Source organism: Anabrus simplex, chromosome 1 (genome assembly GCF_040414725.1).
Source record: "Anabrus simplex isolate iqAnaSimp1 chromosome 1, ASM4041472v1, whole genome shotgun sequence".
Taxonomy (NCBI): Eukaryota; Metazoa; Arthropoda; class Insecta; order Orthoptera; family Tettigoniidae; genus Anabrus; species Anabrus simplex.
The window spans coordinates 765,876,459-765,900,040 of NC_090265.1; the positions used below are offsets into that span (position 1 = coordinate 765,876,459).

Consider the following 23,582-nt stretch of genomic DNA (forward strand, 5'->3'; position numbering starts at 1 on the left):
TACAGTTGGTGCAGTGGATAGAGTTTTGGGTTAGCATGCAAGAGGTCGAGTGGTCGATCCTGGGTTGAGGCGTATGTTTATTATTTCGTAAATGTAGTCCAGGTGGTATGGCATCTGGCATCTTAATCGTCAACAGCGATTGCAGTGGGTCCTCTAGAAACCATTTGCACTTACATACTACTATCCTAGAAATGGGCGAACAATCGTTTTCATTGGTCAGCTTTGAAAGGCGCCCTTTCCACGTCGTGGGACGTGAAACAAATAACATTATTATTATACATGTAGTATGTAAATGACAAGTAGATGTTGTGTTATTGTACTGTGCTATCATATTTAGCATATCGAAAGTGATATTGTTTGTGTAGTTATTCTGTCCTATGACTGGTCATTTGTTTCAGCTGTCTATTTGTTATTCGTCTAACCAGGTATTTGTTGTTTCAGCGTTACAAAATGTTGTAAATGTAGGATACATGTGACCTCAGAAAAGGTGTCTTACTGTATTACAGTAGGTAATGTCAGATGGAAATTAGCAAATAAAAAATGCGCCTCAATCCAGGATCGAACCATCGACCTCCTGCATGTCAACTAAAAACTGTACCCACTGCACCAACTGTACCGCACGACAAGAATGTGCTGACAGCGCTAGCTACCCTACATATGGTTACAGTGTTGCCAGATTGCTACTCTTCAACGTCCGTTTTCTACCGGATATACTTGCAAGACGAAAATTTGTGAGAGACATTTTTTTATTGCTGGCATGTTAGGAGTCGCGCTACGACGCCCGAGTGCGCGAATTACGCTTCACCCTGTATATAGATCACAAATAGCTCCTAGAACCACAACTTAGACAATAGATCTTAATAAATTTATATATTTATCAGCACATCTACACCTGATCTTGACTCAAGTCCTGCTGCTTAGAACAAGATACTTACATATATCTAAATATCTATATACTTACATATATCTATATAAAAGTTGTAGGGGGTCCGCTGTCTGTAATTTCATTTGCTTTTCCAATTTTTCAGATATTTTTCGAAATTAGGTCAACTCAAGACTGTATATGTGGATTTTAGCTTTCGTATCAGTTTGTCCATCTGTTCCACCATCTTGGCGAAACGGCTGGCTAAATCTCGACCAAACTTCATATTTAGAGTATACTCATCCAGTCTTTCTGTGTAGAATGGTGTACTTCAAGTCAAACATTTCTCTTTGTAAGAATGATTTAACATGCAATACCCCAGCAAATGGTCTGGCATTTAGATAAACCACTTTTCATTACCCATCAGGCAAGTAGCCAGAGTATTGTTGACTAAACAGAACATGTGATTTAAAACTCTCTGAATGGACGGGGGGTTTATAGAAAAATCACGACAGTTTTCTGCCAGGTTCTCTTAAACTATTGATTTTCTGTAAAATCCATGGACTTTATGTGAAACATCCCTTCATTTTAAACAACTTTTGTAATGAGCATAATTTCGCTTACTCTTCAAATGACAGAGAAAATTACTGTTTTCTGTGGGTTTCATGCTCTACAGTGAGTGACCGACAGACCATGGCAACGTCTCTGGCTGCTTGCCAGCAGGGAAGTAATGTAATGCCATTTTCATCAACATCCCTGTAAACTCGTGGTTATTCCTTGCGTAGAAGACGAGAGAAACGTCAAGCTGCCGTTCTGAAAGATATTTGCAGAATACCATTGGAGGTTACAATCGCCTTCGAACACCACTAAGGGTGGCTGTTAATATTTGAACAGTAGCACGGAGTGTAACCCATTATTTCACACTGTGAGCCATTCTCACACTTTATTGCCCATGTAGCTAAGATATTTGAAAGTATTGGAAGGAAGACTGAGGAAGAAGCTAGAAGGAGAAATGGAAGAAGAATAGTATGGTTTTAGGAAAGGCAGATCAACGTTTGACCTGATCTTTACATTAAGACATATAATGGAGAAAAGTTGGGAGTTTAGAAAAGACATACTGATGACATTTATTGACATTGAGAAACTTATGACAGTGTGCCCAGACAGTTGTTATGGAGCACATTAAGGGAAAAACAAGTTAACAGAGTGGAGGTGCAAATGATAAAAGCTATGTACAAAAATTATGTTAGTAGTGTGAAGACTAATGTAGAAAAAACAAAATGGTTTAAAGTTGAAACTGGTCTCCGACAGGGAAGTGTACTATCCCCCATACTATTCATCATAGTCATGGATGAAATTCTTAAGAACATTAAACAGAGATTGGGAAGAGAGGCAACAAAAGCCATGTTGTTTGCAGATGATATAGTGATATGTGGTGAGGATAAAACGGTAGTGCAAAAACAAGTAGATGTATGGAATCAAGAGATAGAAATATTTAGGATGAAAGTAAGCACATAGAAAAATAAAACAATAGTGATGATGAGGGAAAGAAAGAGGAAAGATAAAAGTGAATGGTAAAATTCTGGAAGTGGTTGAAAATTTCAAGTACCGTACTTGGGAAGTGTGATCACAGAAGATGGAAAGATAACCAAGGAAATTGGGAAAATAATACAACAAGCAAACAGCTTCTACCAACGTGTAAGGGGTATTTTGTGGAACCAAGATGTCCGGAAGAAATGTAAGAAAGCATTATATTCAACCTATTATGAACCCATACTAACGTATGCAGCTGGATCGTGGACTACAACAAAACGAGTGGAGAGTAGAATGCAGGCAGCGGAGATGAAATTCCTAAGAGGTATCGAGGGCAAGACCAGAAAGGATAGAATTAGAAAAGAAGGGATAAGGAAAAGGACAGGAATCTTGAAACTTCAAGACAGGATAGAAACAACAAAGCTAAAGTGGTATGGGCATATGATGAGAATGGGAGAAGAGAGAGTGCCAAAAAAAGCCTTTTTAGAGAAGTTAACAGGAAAGAGACCACGAGGAAGACCCCAAAAGAGGTGGACAGATTCAGTGTGGGAGTGCATAGAGAAGAGCGGAGGAAAACCAGAAGATGTACTTAAAAAGGATAAGAGTGGTGGAGAGACAGGCAGCGATGGAGGTCCTTGATTCACAACCCGACCCAGGAAGCTGGAAACGGGAAATGAAGATGATGATGAAGGCGTTTGCATTTGCTATAATTCTTACTGCATTTCTCTTCTACTTCCGTTTTTCGCTTTAATTTCTTGCCTCTGCCTTGCCTCTTTAGGCTTAAGTAATAACACCATAATTCATCATATCTGTTTACCGAAGAAACCCCGCGCCTAATTTTCTCCTCTGGGACCACATTCTTATATCCGTAACTCATATCGTCACAATTTAGTGACGTATTTGGTATTTAAATACACTGACTGACAGAGCAAATGCAACACCAAGGAGGAGTGGTTCGAAAGGGATGAAAGTTGGGGAAAAAACAGAGTCGGCACGGACGAATAATTGATGTTTATTTCAAACCGATATGCAGGTTACACAATGCGCACGGCATCGACTCAGTAGGATGTAGGACCACCGCGAGCGGCGATGCACGCAGAAACACGTCGAGGTACAGAGTCAATAAGAGTGCGGATGGTGTCCTGAGGGATGGTTCTCCATTCTCTGTCAACCATTTGCCACAGTTGGTCGTCCGTACGAGGCTGGGGCAGAGTTTGCAAACGGCGTCCAATGAGATCCCACACGTGTTCGATTGGTGAGAGATCCGGAGAGTACACTGGCCACGGAAGCATCTGTACACCTCGTAGAGCCTGTTGGGAGATGCGAGCAGTGTGTGGGCGGGCATTATCCTGCTGAAACAGAGCATTGGGCAGCCCCTGAAGGTACGGGAGTGCCACCGGCCGCAGCACATGCTGCACGTAGCGGTGGGCATTTAACGTGCCTTGAATACGCACTAGAGGTGACGTGGAATCATACGCAATAGCGCCCCAAACCATGATGCCGCGTTGTCTAGCGGTAGGGCACTCCACAGTTACTGCCGGATTCGACCTTTCTCCACGCCGACGCCACACTCGTCTGCGGTGACTATCACTGACAGAACAGAAGCGTGACTCATCGGAGAACACGACGTTCCGCCATTCCCTCATCCAAGTCGCTCTAGCCCCGCACCATGCCAGGCGTGCACGTCTATGCTGTGGAGTCAATGGTAGTCTTCTGAGCGGACGCCGGGAGTGCAGGCCTCCTTCAACCAATCGACGGGAAATTGTTCTGGTCGATATTGGAACAGCCAGGGTGTCTTGCACATGCTGAAGAATGGCGGTTGACGTGGCGTGCGGGGCTGCCACCGCTTGGCGGCGGATGCGCCGATCCTCGCGTGCTGACGTCACTCGGGCTGCGCCTGGACCCCTCGCACGTGCCACATGTCCCTGCGCCAACCATCTTCGCCACAGGCGCTGCACCGTGGACACATCCCTATGAGTATCGGTTGCGATTTGACGAAGCGACCAACCTGCCCTTCTCAGCCCGATCACCATACCCCTCGTAAAGTCGTCTGTCTGCTGGAAATGCCTCCGTTGACGGCGGCCTGGCATTCTTAGCTATACACGTGTCCTGTGGCACACGACAACACGTTCTACAATGACTGTCGGCTGAGAAATCACGGTACGAAGTGGGCCATTCGCCAACGCCGTGTCCCATTTATCGTTCGCTACGTGCGCAGCACAGCGGCGCATTTCACATCATGAGCATACCTCAGTGACGTCAGTCTACCCTGGAATTGGCATAAAGTTCTGACCACTCCTTCTTGGTGTTGCATTTGCTCTGTCAGTCAGTGTATTTGTACTATCCGGCTGTCCTCAGTTATAATCCTATCTTCTATTAATTTCAACTCTCTGTATTACTTTCTTCCTTAATTAATCCGTACGTACGCGAGTGCTAATCCAGAAAATTGGACACTTTCCTTTGAGGAAAAATCCGAGCTGTTCAAATGTATAACTTGTTGGCACGGAAAATATCGAAATATGGAGACAATTTCAATGACGGTGCAGACCTCCACTTCGTAGTAATTGGTGGCTTTACAGATAGCACAATCAGCATTCAGTTTGGAGAAATCTACAAGTTTGGTCCCATAACATTTTGTCGCATCTCTATCCCTTATACATGAAATAGAATTGCATTTGTCATTTTTAAGTTAATTTTGTACTTTTTACACGTATATGTTATTGTTTGACATATCGCTTTGTCACTGGACACACTTTTCTTTCAGGAAAAATTCCAAGCTGTTCAAATGTATAATGTTTTGGCCCTGGAAGATATCGAAATATGGAGGGAATTTCAATGATGGTGCAGACCTTCATTCTGGAGTAACTGCTGGCTAAACGGTAAGTCATTTCACAATCCAAATTACACAATAACTGCTGAATTTGGACAGATCTTCAAATTTGGTCGGATGTGTTATTGTCGTATCTCGATGATTTATACGTTAGATGACGCTGCATCTCTCGATTAAAATCAAATATCGCCAACTCGGTTGTAACTGGCATTAGAAAAGGGGACCTCTCATTTTGATTAAAACTCTCCATCTCTATTGTGAATGGCAGTTGGCATGTGAACCTGCCATTATATAGGGGCTCCTGAACAATTTAAGAATGGCAGTGGGAAATGTGGCCTGCCATTATCATCAAAACTTCCCCAACGTGCACCTTACATCGGAGACAATGTATGGGGTCCTCCACGTTTTGTTTCTCTGATAGCGCTAAGAGACATGCAATTTAATATAATTTTACTCACTGCGTGTACAGTAACTAACGTAGAAATCCGTATCCAATGTAGAATAACTTAGCAAAGCACGGGTACATTTGTTAGTTGTAATATAATATGTCTTTCTGTGTAGAATGGTGTACTGCAAGTCAAACATTATCTTTATAAGAGTGATTTAACATGCAATGCCTCAGCAAATGGCCTGGCTTTTAGATAAAACACTTGGCATTACCCATCAGGCACGTAGCCAGAGTATTGCTGGTCGACTTGTTTCTAGAATTCTAAGATGTGATCTGTTCGGCTTTCCTCATCTCAGCCCATTTGAGAACCAAATTGGAATTTGATATTTATTACTAACATAGCTCCTTTATGGGGGGAGAACAACATACAACATAGTACATAATTATTGTTTGTATTTTGAATTCTAATACTCATGAAATTATGAAAAGTAAATAATCTTGGATACAATTGCTTCCAGTTATTCCAAACTGCGGTCTAGAGGTAGAGTGCCTTGCTCTTATCTGAAAGCCCTGAGTTCGATTCCCGACCAGGACAGTGATTTTTACCTGGACCTTAAGGTTGGTTTGAGGACGATTCAGCCAACATGATCACAACTGAGGAGCTATCTGACGCTGAGATGGTGACACCTGTCTAGAAAACCAAGAATAACGGCCGAGAGGATTTGCCACATTGACCATGCATCACCATGTAGGCTTTCGGGCTGAGCAGCGGTGACTTGGTAGGCCAAGGCCCGTCAGGGCTTTGGTGCTATGGGCATTGTTATTGGGCATTGTTTATTGTATTTTTGTTTGTTTGTTTGTTTGTTTGTTTGTAGAAACTTAATATTTTCAATTTTTTAAAAAAATCAGTCGTGTAGAAGTATCCTTTAATTGGCTTTACGTCACACCTACACAGATAGGTCTTATGGCGATAATGGGATAGGAAAGGGCTCGGAGTGGGAAGGAAGCAGCCGTGACCTTAATTGAGGTACAGTCCCGGCATTTGCGTGGTGTGATAGTGGGAAACCATCTTCAGTGTTGCTGACAGTGGGATCTGAACCCACTATCTCCTGAATGCAAGCTCACAGCTGCGCACCCTTAAATGCACAGTCAACTCACTCGGTTCACTGCATATGCTGGACAAGTCTGTCGTCTACGCCAAAGAGGTGATAATGAAGTTAACAAAGCCGTCATGTACATTCCAAATCACTAAGGCAGCAGTTGTGCATCTAATGTCAGTCCACTCATGACATAAACAATTTAACCTTTAAAACATGTAGATGAGAGGGAGGAATTTTGAAAGCGTGTGATTTTCACCGATAAAAGTAAATAGAACGTATTTGGTTCAGTTAGAAGAAGATTAGTGTGGCGAAAACCGAACACAGAAATGGACCCCAGAAATCTAGAAATCTTACTCGTACAGTCAAACATGGAGGGGGCTCCGTTCTTGTCTGGGGGGGGGGGGCATGAGTGCTGCCGGTGTTGGAAATTTGTGTTTTACAGATGGAACCATGGATCGCAAATATTACATAAATATTCTCAAAACACATCTTATAGCCAGCGGTAGAAAACTTGGTTTGGAACATAATTTCATGTTCATGCAGGACAATGATCCAAAACACACCGCCCGCAATATAAAGATGTGGATACTTTACAATGTACCAAAGCATTATCCTACAACCCCTCAGTCCCCCGACATCAATCCGATAGGCCAAGTATGGGAAATATTGGACAGAAAATTTTACGATCCAGGGTAATCTCCAACAAGGAATGACTTCCAAACTGCCATACTGGAAGAATGGAAAAACATTGCATATCGGTTACCGAGAACTTCGTTGCTTCCATCCCACGATGACTGAAGGCAATAATAAAGGCAAAGGGGAACCTGACGAAGTACTGAAAAGTGAACAATTTCTCGGGCTGGATATGGTGTATAAAAAAGGTCCCGCAACAAGAGCTTGCCGAAACTCAAACGTGCGCAGAGACCAATATTTGTTGGCTAAGTTTAAGCTCGTTGCGAGGCTCCAGTGTGTCGCCCGAATGCTGATTACCGGGCTCATTGTTACTCAACCGCTCACTGAGAGGCACAGTGTACAGCTCTTTATCAAGCGTGTATTGAAAAGAAGCAAGAAGCGTGTGCTTGTATTATTAATATTTTATTTATATTTCGTAGCTGAAAGTGAATTTGTTGTAGTATGATATTCGGTGTACGTAGCGATGACCCCCCCCCCCGTTTCGTTCTAAATTAGGGAGTGCTAAAACTTCACACAGTCAAACTAGAGAAGTTATTTATAACGTGTATAAATTCATGAAAAACGAAACCCACCCCACTGGCCGAAGCAACGGGTGTGTCGGAAAGATCTGTGCGGAATGTAATACGAGACGCAAAGAAGATCGAAAGGGGTGAAGTGGATTCATTTTCAACGCCTGGAAAGAGAAGAAGTGTGAATTAGACGATTTTGAGAAATGCGCGGTCAGGCGCACGATTCACAATTTTTACAATACCGAAGGCGAGAGACCAACGCTTGAAAAGTTTCGTAAGAAGCTGGTTGAGGATATACAGTTTAAAGGTTGCGTAAGAACACTAAGCAACATAGTTCGAGGCCTAGGTTTTCGATGGAGGAAGACAGAAGACATGCGTAGAATACTTATGGAGAAGCCTGACATAAGGCTCCTACGTGTGCAGTACATACAAAGCATAAAGCGGTACCGACAAGAGGGTAGGCATATTGTTTACACCGATGAGACATATTTGCATAGTTCGCACACCAAGTCAAGTGCTTGGAGTGACAGTACTCTTCATGGACTGAAGTCACCTATCTCGAAAGGGCAACGATTAAAATAGTGGTACATGCCGGTTCAGATGCAGGTTTCGTTCCAAATGCTTTGTTGGTTTTCAAATCCAACCAAACAACAGGGGATTATCATGATGAGATGAGCTATAGAAACTACGAGAAATATCTGACAGAGAAATGAATTCCTAATTTGCCACCCAACTCTGTAGTCGTGATTGATAATGCCTCGTACCGTAATGTCCAATGTGAGCGTGCACCCACATCATCATCCAGAAAGAGTTATGCAAGATTGGTTGACTGATAAGGGTATTCCGTTTTCTGCAGAGATGATAAAACCCCAACTGTACGCTTTGATTAAATCCAATAAATCACGCTATAAGTCATATCAAATCGACAGACTACTTGCTACATATGGGCATACGATTTTGCGTCTACCGCCATACCATCCAGAGCTGAACCCAATCGAAATGATTTGGGCTCAAATTAAAGATTATGTAGCACAAAAGAATGTTACTTTCAGACTCGATAATGCAAGAACATTGCTGATGGAAGGAATTGCGTCAATTGGGGCAGAAGAATGGTCGAGTCGATGTAGGCACGTAATCGACACTGAGAATAAGTACATTGCGAGCGATCACATAATGGATGAAGTATCAGACAGCATAATCATTAATCTGAAGGACGATAGTGACAGTGATAGAGAGAGCGTTAGTGATAGCTCGGATGACAGTGAAGGCGATATGAGCAGCTTTCAACCTCTTTCAGAAGATGCGGACTAGAACAAGCCATTGGGTAAGTTAACTGCGATTTTACGATCACATAATTCTTAATCTCTTTGTTTGTTATTGTTATTATTGTTATTTCATTCAATGTTTCTGATTCTCCATATCCAACAATATCATTATGCTATAGGGTAATGTGTCCTGGCTCTGGTTATAACTACAATAAGGCATTACATACACGCTGAGATTTCACTCGAACGATGGTCACAGTTCAGCTGGCCAGACCGCCAGCGCAGACGGTTCATTAACAACTGCTGGGAGTAAGGCGATTTAGCGAAGTGAGGGGGGCGTGCAGTGCTACTACCGAGCCCACCCAAACACTGCCGATGTTCTGCGCAGCTTTCTTTGGCAAGCTCTTCTTGCGAGACCTATATCGGTGTACAAGCAAACGCGAACTAATCAAGAACAGCAGTGGCGTGCACTGAAGCCCATCCACCCCAGCGCTGCTGGGGTAAATGATTTTGTATTTACATTTTACACTGACTGACAGAGCAAATGCAACACCAAGAAGGAGTGGTCAGAACTTTATGCCAATTGCAGGGTAGACTGACGTCACTGAGGTATGCTCATGATGTGAAATGCGCCGCTGTGCTGCGCACGTAGCGAACGATAAATGGGACACGGCGTTGGCGAATGGCCAACTTCGTACCGTGATTTCTCAGCCGACAGTCATTGTAGAACGTGTTGTCATGTGCCACAGGACACGTGTATAGCTAAGAATGCCAGGCCGCCGTCAACGGAGGCATTTCCAGCAGACAGACGACTTTACGAGGGGTATGGTGATCGGGCTGAGAAGGGCAGGTTGGTCGCTTCGTCAAATCGCAGCCGATACCCATAGGGATGTGTCCACGGTGCAGCGCCTGTGGCGAAGATGGTTGGCGCAGGGACATGTGGCACGTGCGAGGGGTCCAGGCGCAGCCCGAGTGACGTCAGCACGCGAGGATCGGCGCATCCGCCGCCAAGCGGTGGCAGCCCCGCACGCCACGTCAACCGCCATTCTTCAGCATGTGCAAGACACCCTGGCTGTTCCAATATCGACCAGAACAATTTCCCGTCGATTGGTTGAAGGAGGCCTGCACTCCCGGCGTCCGCTCAGAAGACTACCATTGACTCCACAGCATAGACGTGCACGCCTGGCATGGTGCGGGGCTAGAGCGACTTGGATGAGGGAATGGCGGAACGTCGTGTTCTCCGATGAGTCACGCTTCTGTTCTGTCAGTGATAGTCACCGCAGACGAGTGTGGCGTCGGCGTGGAGAAAGGTCAAATCCGGCAGTAACTGTGGAGCGCCCTACCGCTAGACAACGCGGCATCATGGTTTGGGGCGCTATTGCGTATGATTCCACGTCACCTCTAGTGCGTATTCAAGGCACGTTAAATGCCCACCGCTACATGCAGCATGTGCTGCGGCCGGTGGCACTCCTGTACCTTCAGGGGCTGCCCAATGCTCTGTTTCAGCAGGATAATGCCCGCCCACACACTGCTCGCATCTCCCAACAGGCTCTACGAGGTGTACAGATGCTTCCGTGGCCAGCGTACTCTCCGGATCTCTCACCAATCGAACACGTGTGGGATCTCATTGGACGCCGTTTGCAAACTCTGCCCCAGCCTCGTACGGACGACCAACTGTGGCAAATGGTTGACAGAGAATGGAGAACTATCCCTCAGGACACCATCCGCACTCTTATTGACTCTGTACCTCGACGTGTTTCTGCGTGCATCGCCGCTCGCGGTGGTCCTACATCCTACTGAGTCGATGCCGTGCGCATTGTGTAACCTGCATATCGGTTTGAAATAAACATCAATTATTCATCCGTGCCGTCTCTGTTTTTTCCCCAACTTTCATCCCTTTCGAACCACTCCTCCTTGGTGTTGCATTGTCACTGTCAGTCAGTGTATTATTATTCCTCAGAACGCTTTTTACAAAGTTTGAAAACTGCGGACATCTAAGCCAAGCCAAGTAGGCCTACAGCTGTCTCGACAATCCGTTCGCACTACGGCAGTTCAGTTTCTCCAGCGAGCTGGATTTCCTTGCCGGCGCGAAAGGGAGCTACCCCCAGTGAAACTTCAGTCGCTTGGTTGACGCATGCACTTGAAGCTTCCTTGCACTGGGAGTGGGACGGGGCTGTGGGCCTTCCCCCGACAACAATTTACGGCGACAGGCCAGCTAGCTGAGTTAAGGGATGTAAGTTTTAATATTTGACACTCGAAATGTTCAGCGCCACACACTAGACACTACAAGAAAAATAGTCACTTGAACATCGTCTTACTAATAAAAATAGAGCCAGTTTATAAGTTCAGTTGTAATATAAAAGATTTCGGCATGTATAAAGTTTTTTGAGCAATTTATTGATGGCACGTGTAGAGTATGTTTTCCGATAGCCGCAGAAAAATATTTAGGTTACCCAGCAAAAACACAGAGCTAGGTGCGAAGTAAAAGAATTTTGTATAGTGGTAAATAGTGAAGTTTTGTAGTGTTTCTCTTGGATTACAGGTGACGTTTTCGTGAGTTCTCTGCCATTCTTCATGAATATAACGTGTGTTAGACGTCATGACGAATATTTTCCCTCGTTTGTCGTTGATGCATATGTACTCAGTGAGTGAAATTATAGAACTTCGGCGACGGTAAAATACCGTTAAATTTTACTGATTCAGTTTAGGTAAAGGTTTTTAAGTTACAAATATTTAGCCCTAGTGTATTTTTGTGAAAACCATGACTGTACTATCACGAAGTGTCACAGGGTGAAACTGTAAGTAGCGTACATTATTTAAAATCTGCTCTAGATGAAGTTATGATGGTGTCTTCACTGCCGTGAATATCAGTTTTGGAAATATGTGCGATATGTGCGAGTGTGTGGTTCAATCAAACAATCAATCAATCAATCAATCAATCAATCAATCAATCAATCAATCAATCAATCAATCAATCAATTAGTCAATCGCTACTGATCTGCATTTAGGGCAGTCGCCCAGGTGGCAGATTCCCTATCTGTTGTTTCCCCATCCTTCTCCTAAATTATTGCAAAGAAATTGGAAATGTATTGAACATCTCCCTTGGTAAGTTATTCCAATCCCTAACTCCCGTTCCTATAAACGAATATTTTCCCCAATTTGTCCTCTTGAAATCCAACTTTATCTTCATGATGTGATGTTTCCTATTTTTAAATACACCATCCAAACTTATTTGTCTACTGATGTTCTCCCACGACATATCCCCACTGACAACTCGGAACATACCACTTAGTCGAGCAGCTCGTCTCCTTTCTCCCAGGTCTTCCCAGCCCAAACTTTGCAACATTTTTGTAACGCTACTCTTTTGTCGGAAATCGCCCAGAACAAATCGAGCTGCTTTTCTTTGGATTTTTTCCAGTTCCTGAACCAAGTAATCCTGGTAAGGGTCCCATACACTGGAACCATACTCTAGTTGGGGTCTCACCAGAGACAAATATGCTCTCTCCTTTACATCCTTACTACAACCCCTAAATACTCTCATAACCATCTACACCCTTTATTTACAATTTCATTTATGTGATTACCCAAAGGAATATATTTCCTTACATTAATACCTAGGTATTTACAATGATCCCCAAAGGGAACTTTCACCCCATCAACGCAGTAATTAAAACTGAGAGGACTTTTCCTATTTGTGAAACTCGCAACCTGACTTTTATCTCCGTTTATCATCATACCACTGTCCGACTCGTTGGCTGAACGGTCAGCGTACTGGCCTTCGGTTCAGAGGGTCCCGGGTTCGATTCCCGGCCGGGTCGGGGATTTTAACCTTAATTGGTTACTTCCAATGGCACGGAGGCTGGGTGTATGTGTTGTCTTCATCATCATTTCATCCTCATTACGACGCGCAGGACCCCTACGGGAGTCAAATAGAAAGACCTGCACCTGGCGAGCCGAACCCGCCCTGGGATATCCCGGCACTAAAAGCCAGACGACATTTCATTTCATTTCATTTCATCATACCATTGCCTACTGTCCATCTTACATCATTATCAAGGTCATTTTGCAGTTGCTCACAATCTTCTTACTTATTTATTACTCTCTACGGTATAACATCATTCTCAAAAAGCCTTGTCTCTGATTCCACTTCTTTATTATCATTTATATATATATATATGAAATCATAAAGGTACAATAATACTGGCTAGAGGAATTCCCCTCTTAATTTTGGTTGAAAGTATTCTTGAAAGACCTTTCTCAGGTAGACCTTTCCCCGAAAAATGCCGCCTTATAAAATGGCAGTGTTGACTTTAGAGAGTGCAGTGGGGCTACGATTGCTTGTATTTAAAAAAAAAAAAAACACATTTTTTCAGCTGGGATAATGAACGTGTTCACCGCACGCCACTGAAGAACAGTACCGGTATTCACTGTAAAGGCAGTTTACTAGTAATGGAATGTCAGAAGGACTTACCACGACAGCGAGGGCTGCTAAAATCAACAGGGAGAAAGCGCTCTTCATGGCTGTAGGATATCAACAAGATACTGAACGCGATCGCGTGTTGATGTGTGCTATATAAACACTATGTCCTGTATATCAATACATCTTAGGACAATCCCCCCATGATTATCGCTGATCACTCAGCTGTATTTCCTGTCAATTGTTCTTCCAATGGTGTACGGACACGATCAACACAGTCCCGTCTAGGCCTATACCGTGATAGGGATTGTGCAATTTGAGGCCAGGTCATTCAAGGACTTCCGGGTGAAACTTCCACAATTTCAAAACATTGAACAATTTCGTGTGCAAACATTTTATCTGATTTATAAGGTACAGTCATATCGAGAATCGAACAAGAGTTTCTAAGAGTTGGCAACGCGGTGCGCTTCATAGTCGGGACATTGTGGGTTGGCAGCCTTTGAAGATGGTTATATTTTACATTTTTCACTAGTCACACTGATTCAGTGAGGACTTTTCGCGACATCGGGATAGGAAACGGATCGAAGCGTCCGTGCCGTTAATTAGGGTACAGCTTCAGCCAGCATGAGCCTGCTATGGAAATGGGAAACCACGGAAAACCATCTTAGGACTGTTGACGGTGTGATCCGAAGCCACGATCTCTGACCGTTCGGTCATTTTAATTAAGACTGGTCGCAACCTTCTTCCTATTCTTCTTCCTGACTTTTCCTTATTACTTGACGTTGACACTACACGTTGATTTGGCCGAGTTTTACTGCCGGACGTACTTTCCGACACCAACCCTATGATGGTGCATCTGTAGTGTGTTGTTTGTTTACGAGCCTACCGTTGACCCAGGACGAGCATTGACTTTGTTGTAAAACATAACCTTACTCATGTGACTCGCTAGGCGCCAGATGAAGATGCTGTACCATGTGTATTAACAGATTAACACGGTATGCATTTGGGCTTGTGGCCTGCATGGAATTATCATTATTATAACCATGGCAACCAGTGTAGCGTCATCTCACTGTGCGCTCTGTTCCTGTAACTAAGAACTCGAGGAAATCTCGTATCAAGTGAACCTCGTTCTACTCATCAGTCCAGAATTCAAATCGTTGAACTAGCCGAAAAACGAACCTAGGGCTTTGGAACAAGAGACAGGCACGCTACCTCTACACCACAGCATTGGTGTCGGTAATAATAATAAGCATGACCGGGCGAGTTGGCCGTGCGGTTAGGGCCGCGAAGCTGTGAGCTTGCATCCGGGAGATAGTGGGTTCGAACCCCACTGTCCGCAGCCCTGAATACTGTTTTCCGTGGTTCCCCATTTTCACACCAAGCAAATGCTTAGGCTGTACCTAAATTAGGGTCTGTCCCATCGTCGCCATAAGACCTATCTGTGTCGGTGCGATGTGAAGCAAATAACAAAATAATAATAATAATAATAATAATAATAATAATGAAAAACGAAGGTCACCTGAAGGGAATGAACCCGGAGAAATTTCCAGGAGAAATGGAAATTTCATCCACGCTGGCTGAAGGAGGTGCGGGTGATTCATGTAAGATCAAAGGTCATAATGTAGTGGACCATCTTTAAAAGGCGGGATTCCACTGAGGCAACATTTGGGCAACATGGAGCATGCAACAGTGAAGCATGCTGCAGTCGACTTTCAATTGAGGAAACACGGCACGACATGTAGCGTGCGGCTGTGTGGCATGAGACATGTTGCCATCTGTCGAACACTCTCTGGTGCCGCATGCCTCAAAAATATGCTTGTCGAACAGTGTCGCCCGGGATCCAACAGTGTGTGGATCGGTGCTACAGTTTCCATGCGACAAGATGAAGTGGGCTATTGAAAACACTGCGAATTTAATTGGGGATTATCACAATGCTCCGGAATTGCGGAATGTAACACTGAGTGATTATAAAAACAGTAGAAAAGAAAGCATACGTTAAAATGGCACCAGAAAAAATATGACTGCAGTGTCCACGAACTGAAGAAAATTTTAAAAATGCGTTCAGCTTTCCACCGAGAGCATAAAAAATTCAGAAAATGAAAACTGGTGTTGTTTCTCCATTGAGAGGAAATCTGTGGTTCGCGTACAATCTACTTACCTTTCTCTTGACATCGATGCTCCAAACGTCAGGTGACAATGAGGAACATGAGGTGAATTGATTTTATGCTACTGTTTTCCTCTAATAAATGAAATAAGTTAACTGCTTATTAACTTTTGTAAATAAAATTGTGATTTATTCAATGCCCACCGGGCTGAGTGGCTCAGACGTTTGAGGCGCTGGTGTTCTGACCCCAACTTGGCAGGTTCGATCCTGGCTCAGTCCGGTAGTATATGAAGGTGCACAAATACGTCAGCCTCGTGTCGGTGGCACTTAAAGGAATTCTTGCGAGCCTAAATTGCGGCACCTCGGCGTCTTCGAAAACCGTAAAAGTAGATAGTGGGACGTAAGGCCATTATTATTATTATTATTATTATTATTATTATTATTATTATTATTATTATTATTATTGTTGTTGTTACGGAGTTGTCCGTGGTAGGTAGAGGTGAAAGAAGGTGCTGGGGGGAACAGGTCTCAAGATGCGAAATTAAAATTAAGATAAAATTTAACAAGGTTATATTTTCTTTTCAAGATCAATAAATAACCATTATAACAGGGACTCAGTAGCCTAGCAACAATTCGAGAATGTACAATTACAGTGTTACAGGATTTGGGCTCCGAGAGCCAGACACATAATTCTTGAGCTATAAGCCCAACCTTACGATATACAAGATTCAACCAAGGGGCAGAAGACCCCAATCATGCCCAGGAGCTCTTGCTCCCAATTACACAGTAAAGCCTCCTCGAGGCACGCAGAAACAAATTTTAAGAAAGAGCAACCCGCTCTCAAAGTTCCAGCCTATCAAAGGCCACACCAAACTCAACTTTCAAGCTGACCTCCAAACACACGAAAACAGGGGTAAAAATACCCAACCTACTGAAGCCTATTAAGTAAAGAAACAGGTCAATTACATGGCCTCCAAAATACCAACTTGAGAGGAAGCGAAACTGCACTCCTAATACACGTTATTAAAACCTACTGGGCACTAGGCCGCATATGCAAGGGCTAATCCCATGCTAAAGAGGTGACACGATAGGAAAACTATTACATTACGAAACGAAGAAAAATGGTTGAGAAAACGTAGTCATCTCAAAAACAATATGAAAGGGAGCTCGAGAGGGTTAGGCACTCTCTATCCCAATTTGTAGTTTAAGGAGATAGAATTTATAACAAGAGTCTATTACATTTTAGAGGAAAGTTACATGGTAAAAGGCTTCGAACCCGCCCCGAGGGTTAAACTGCTGAGCTGGCAAGAAAATAAGTTATAAAACGGCCATTACCTGTTGGTTGAACTGCTGCCCGAAGTAAGAGGCGCTTCCCGCCCCCTGCTACGTACTTTACACACTGATAGATGTTACTGAAGTGGCGCAGAGACCCGAAAATCAGCAGTTTATATACCCTCGCGGAACATTCGAGACCTTTCATGAATGAGAACACCCGCCCACAAGCCTTTTATTGGATAATGGCAAAAACTACTACACTAGACGAAGAAGAAACCCCTTATTGGTGGAAAATGAATTACAGAAATTCCTTATTGGTCAAATTCAAAACTGGCGGAAAGAAAGGGTTAATATTGCCAACTTAAACAATGACTGAAAGAAATTTAACAAAGAACAAACTTATGAACCCAAAATTTCTCCAAAAACACAGTTCGTTCACTTCGCACTAGGGTGCATAATTGTAGTCCTTCAGTAGTGCCATCTAGAAGAGAATGTCCACACTTCTTACTACAGGCAAAACAAAAATACATCGAAAACGACACAGTTCAGAAAACTTCAAAATTTACAAGTAGGGACATCTTCTGAGAAACTTGAGAATTAACACTGTAGTTAAAGTTCAGGCTTCCTCCAGTAGAGGAGTTTCAACCGGCGCAATGTTTGAATTAGCGGAGCGGAGGTGTACCGCCCGGTACAATTATTATTATTATTCAGTTCCTGGTTTTATCCTTATTAGTACTGGCAATAGTTTGCACTAGAAATAAATAAATTAGAGATAACTATTAAAATAGAATTTAATGACATCATAGTACTAACTACAACAACAACAACAACAACAACAATAAGCTTGGCAGGTTCGATTCTAACTCAGTCCGGTGGTATTTGAAGGTGTTTTAGTAGACCTACGTCAGCCTCGTGTCGGCAGATTTACTGGCACGTAAAATAACGCCTGCTGCATTGAATTCCGGCACGTCGGCGACTCAGAAAACCGTAAAAGTAGTTAGTGGGACTTGAAGCCAATAACATTATTGTACAATAATAATAATAATAATAATAATAATAATAATAATAATAATAATAATAATAATAACGAACAATAACAGTAATAATAAATTCTAAATATCAGTATATTATGGCATTTCCATGCCTATCGATTTCTCGTAAATACGTTGTTTAATAGCATAACAACAAATGGTTCTCTTTTCTACACTGTTAACACACAACAATTAATCTACTTTTTATTCGGGTATTCTTCGCCGCTACTCTAATTACGCAGTCTTCCAACACTGTTTCATCATAGTCATTTTCTTCCTCACTATGTTTAGTTATCGCTGGCCCCGTGGTGTAGGGGTAGCGTGCCTGTCTCCTACCCGGAGGCCCCGAGCTCGATTCCCGGTCAGGTCAGGGATTTTTACTTGGGCCTGAGCGCTGGTTCGAGGTCCACTCAGTCTACGTGATTAGAACTGAGGAGCTATCTGACGGTGAGATAGCGGCCCCGGTCTAGAAATCCAAGAATAACGACCGAGAGGATTCGTCGTGCTGACCACACGACACCTCGTAATTTGCAGGCCTTCGGGCTGAGCAGCGGTCGCTTGGTAGGCCAAGGCCCTTCAAGGGCTGTAGTGCCATGGTATTTTTGTCTACTTATTGTTATAGTTGCCACGAGTTCTCTTTCATTCTCCTAGTATAACTGTAAGGGGGTAAAATAATCATAATAGGGTTAGGATATTCTGCTTAAAACTAATACATTTTAATTTTTTCAAGTATCATTAAATTCCAGTGAACAAGAAGTTTCTAAATCTTCCCGTACCTCTAGGCATACAGATTCTGTCATGGTACACGACCTTCATCTGAAAAAGTACTCCAAAAAATCATCACTAATGGCTTTCGCCTCTTGAAAATTCCGACGTGGTTTGTTTGCCAAGGGCTCTATGACTTATCACCTTGGATCACTCCGCGTCGTGCACATTTCCGGGATGATTCGTGAGTCGTGAGATGATAGGTTGAGAAATTCGAAACAAGGAAGTATAGCTGTCACCAGCCGGTCAAAGTCGAGTGAGGAACTGTTGTCTTGGTTGCCTTGATGGAATAATGTTTGCAGTTGACGACAAGTCTCCACAAGTGACGCATGCTACACCCGGCAACACACGTGGCATACCACATCTTTTGTGCACGACTGACAACAAGCCGCATGCTACAAAGAGCAACATTTGTTGCCAGCCGCATGCTCCATGTCGCCCAAGTGTTGTCTCAGTGGAATCCCGCCTAGTTGCGGAATTGAGGGATGATCCAGAGGAAGAGCCTACTAAAACCGCGGCAATTCTCGGCGGAAGAACGGCTTAAAAGGAGCGTCAGGCTGAAAAAAACTTTGATTACAATGTACACTAAAAGGTGTAAGCTAGGGAGGTAACTTGTAGCCCACAGTTGTAAGTGAAGTGACGTGACGTGACCCATGTAAGTCGTAAGAATCTATGATCGCTCTCTCAACCATATCCATCATTCTATGCTTTCCGAATCCTTGACTGATTAGTCAGCATTTATCAGAGGGACGCGGGTTCGATCCCAGGCTGGAACGGGATTTGAGGATTAAATGGTTAATTCGCCGGGCTGAATGGCTCTGAGCCGGTCCCGTGGTGTAGGGGTAGCGTGCCTGCCTCTTACCCGGAGGCCCCGGGTTCGATTCCCGGCCAGGTCAGGGATTTTTACCTGGACCTGCGGGCTGGTTCGAGGTCCACTCAGCCTACGTGATTAGAATTGAGGAGCTATCTGACGGTGAGATGGCGGCCCCGGTCTAGAAAGCCAAGAATAACGGCCGAGAGGATTTGTCGTGCTGACCACACGACACCTGGTAATCTGCAGGCCTTCGGGCTGAGCAGCGGTCGCTTGGTAGGTCAAGGCCCTTCAAGGGCTGTAGTGCCATGGGGTTTGGTTTGGTTTGAATGGCTCTGAGGGTTGAGACGTTGGCCTTCAGATACCAACTTGCCAGGTTATATCCTGGCACAGTCCGGTGATATTTGAAGGTGCTCAAATTCGTCAGCTTCGTGTCAGTAAATTTACTGGCACGTAAAAGAATTCCTGCGGGACAAAATTCCGGCACCTGTCGTCTCCAAAAATCTTCAAAAGTAGTTAGTGTGACGTAGAAACAATAACATGGATGTATTAAATGGTTAATTCCCTTGGCTGGATGTTTGTATTACCACATCCAGCACAATAGCAGGCGGTTTCCCACCCTCGGCAGATACTGCCCGTCCTCACGTAATTGTTGTAACTTTTTATTAGTCCATTAATTTTTTGACAATGATTTCACGCTTTCCTTCACCTGTTCCCCAAAAGCCCGCATTTAGAAAATGCTATTCCACTGAGGCTCAGCATATAGGTTTCCAGCAGGATATAGCAGATATTTTAGATTCAGGAGGTCAAATGGACTGTACCGCCATAGACCTGTCCAAGGTTTTTGATAGGGTATATCATTATCATTTATTTATCGTATCAGAAGCACTAATATATACATATAAATACAAAGTGTACAACAAAAAGACAAATATGTAACAACATAGAGTAATCTATATATATAAGACTAGCAAGGTACCCGTGCTTCGCTACGGTATTATACTGAAATTTATAATTGAATGCTTATTGTTTTAGATATATAATCCGCCGAAATTCGCGATCTGACTCGTTTTCAGCGAGAATCCACCAAAATTCCCGATCTGACTTGTTTTCTATTAGATTACGGCACGTTTCCTCCTATTTTTCAATCTTCCTTTCCAGCAATCGATTTCGTACTTCCCGGGCTAGGCTCAGATATTCTTTCCGGTCAGTTGGGTCCGAAAATCTTTGCCATACCGTATTTTCCTATAATCATTTTTAATCTGGATAAAATCCTTCAAGAGATCCGGCGTGGTGTCATATTGGGTGCCTTGGCGGCACTGAACCCGCGGCCGGACTACATTCTTAGTCATTACCCGTCCAGGAGCCGTTTCCAGCGCGGTCCGCACATTTAACGACGGTCCGGAACATTATTATTATTATTATTATTATTATTATTATTATTATTATCATTATGTGTTGCTGGGATGAATGATGACAGGGAAAACCGGAGTATCCGGAGAAAAACCTGTCCCACCTCCGTTTTGTCCAGCACGAATGTCACATGGAGTGACCGGGATTTGAACCACGGAACCCAGCTGTGAGAGGCCGGCGCGCTGCTGCCTGAGCAACGGAGGATCCTTATAAGTACATTAAGAACACTAAAATCAATTGGTCTCACCTCCTTTTACACCCCACCGCCGTTAGTTTTTACTGCCAACCCCCCCTCCCCAAATTAAAAGAGGCGTGTTTCTTTATGTTTAAGGGAGATTCCAAACACCAATGTTCACGTCTATTACCTTCAATTTTGAGATATAAGTATCCCCATAAATATAATTTACTTTTGTCACTTCATTTCAAACTACTCCCCCCCCCCCCCCAAGTGAAATTTCCCGCTAAAATACTTGTTTCTTTAATAGTAAAGAATCTTCTAAATACCAATTATCACGACTCTAACTTCTTCACTTTTTGATTTATGTGTCCTCATGAAAGGAATTCAACTCCTTTACACTCCCGCCCCCCCCCCCAAGATGGTTTCTCCCCCAAAACGCGTTTTTCTTTGTTTTTAAAGGAGATCCAAATACGAATTTTCACGTCTGTAACAACTTTAGTTTTTATTAGATGTATATATTCTCATACAATTAAAGTCAATTATTTTTTCAATTCTTTCACCCCCTCCCTTCCCCCCTTCATTGGATTTTCCGAGAATACGTATTTCTTTACTTTTAAAGCAGATTGCAAATATCAAATTTCATGTCTGTAACATCTTCATTTTTAAGATATCAGTAGCCTAATTAAAAGAATTCAACATTTTCAGTAACTTTCACCCCCCCTCCACCCAAGTGGTATTTCCGAAAATTAAAAATACACGTTTCTTTATGTTTAATAGAGATAAAAATACCATTTTTCACTTCTGTAACGTGTTAAGTTTTTTTAGTTATACTGTAAAAATTCTCATTTTAAAATTTCAACCCTTTTGGGTTCCCCTTAAGTGGAGTTTCCAAAAACAAATCACCTATGTTTCTTTACATTTACAGGAGATTCAAAACACCCACTTTTTACGTCTGTAATATTTTACGTTTCCAAGATATTCTTTCCAAAATTTCACCCCAATTTGTCACTTCTGTTTTACCGCCATTAATAGGATTTTCCAAAACCTAAAAAAATACGTGTTTCTTTATTTTTAAAGGAGATCACATATACAAATTTTCAGTTCTGTAATATCTTCCGTTTCTGAGATATATGTATCCTCATTAAAGGCATTCAACCCATTTTTCACCCTTTTACACCCCTCCTATTGGGATTTACAGGAAACAAAAAAATACGTGTTCCTTTATTTTTAGAGGAGATTCTAACTACCAATTTTTACATCTATAAACTTTAACAGTTTTGAGATATAGATACACTCATTTTAAAAAATCACCCACTTTTCACCCCCCCCATTAATTGGATTTTCCAAAAAGAAAAAAATACGTGTTTCGTTATTTTTAAAGGAGATCCCAAACACCAATTTTCAGGTCTGTAATATCTTCAGGTTCTGAAACATAAGTAGACTCATTAAAATCATTCGACACCTTTTTCAACCTTTTTCACCCTTCCTATTGGGATTTTCCGAAAACAAAAGAATACGTGTTTCTTTACTTTTAAAGGAGATTCTAAATACCAATTTTCACATCTATAAGCTTTAAAAGTTTTGAGATATAGATACACTCATTTTTAAATATTACCCCTTTTTCACCCCCCCCCCTTAATTGGATTTTCCAGAAAAAAATACGTGTTTCTTTATTTTTAAAGGAGATCCCAAACACCAATTTTCAGGTCTGTAATATCTTCAGTTTCTGAAATATAAGTAGCCTCATTAAAGGCATTCAACCCCGTTTTCACCCCTTCTCACCCCTCCTATTGCGATTTTCCTAAAACAAAAAAATACGTGTTTCTTTATGTTTAATGAAGATTCTAAATACCAATTTTTATATCTGAAAACTTTAAAAGTTTGGAGATATAGATTCACTCATTTTAAAAATTCACCCCCTTTTCACCCTCCCATTAATTGGATTTTCCAAAAACAAAAAAATACGTGTTTCTTTATTTTTTAAAGAGATCAAAAGTACCAATTTTCAGGTCTGTAATATCTTCAGTTTCTGAGATATAAGTACTGGTATCCTGATTAAGGGCATTCAACCCATTTTCCCCATTTTCACCCCTTTTCACCCCTCCTATTGGGATTTTCTGAAAACAAAAAAATACGTGTTTCCTTATTTTTAAAGAAGATTCTAAATACCAATTTCTACTTCTGTAAACTTTTAAAGTTTCGAGATATAGACACACTCATTTTAAAATTTCACCCCTCTTTTCACCCCCTTAGCGAAGGAATATCCAAAAATCCTCTCTTAGCGAGCACCTACATCTTAATATGAATACAGTATATCCCCAAAATCTGACTACAGACTGACTGACTGATTCATCATCGTAGAGCCAAAACTACTGGACGTAAAGAAATAAAATTTTGGGGATATATTC

At 42.5% G+C, this 23,582-nt stretch overlaps 1 protein-coding gene across 1 annotated transcript in view; it reads right to left on the reverse strand.

The window, feature by feature from the left end:
• Positions 1-13,696, reverse strand: part of LOC136873168 (tetra-peptide repeat homeobox protein 1) — a 245,950-nt gene extending 232,254 nt beyond the window's left edge. Inside the window, exon 1 of the mRNA XM_067146687.2 lies at positions 13,652-13,696. The gene's annotated coding sequence lies outside the window, so the exon portion shown is untranslated. The remainder of the gene's footprint in view (positions 1-13,651) is intronic.
• Positions 13,697-23,582: the final 9,886 nt, after the last annotated feature.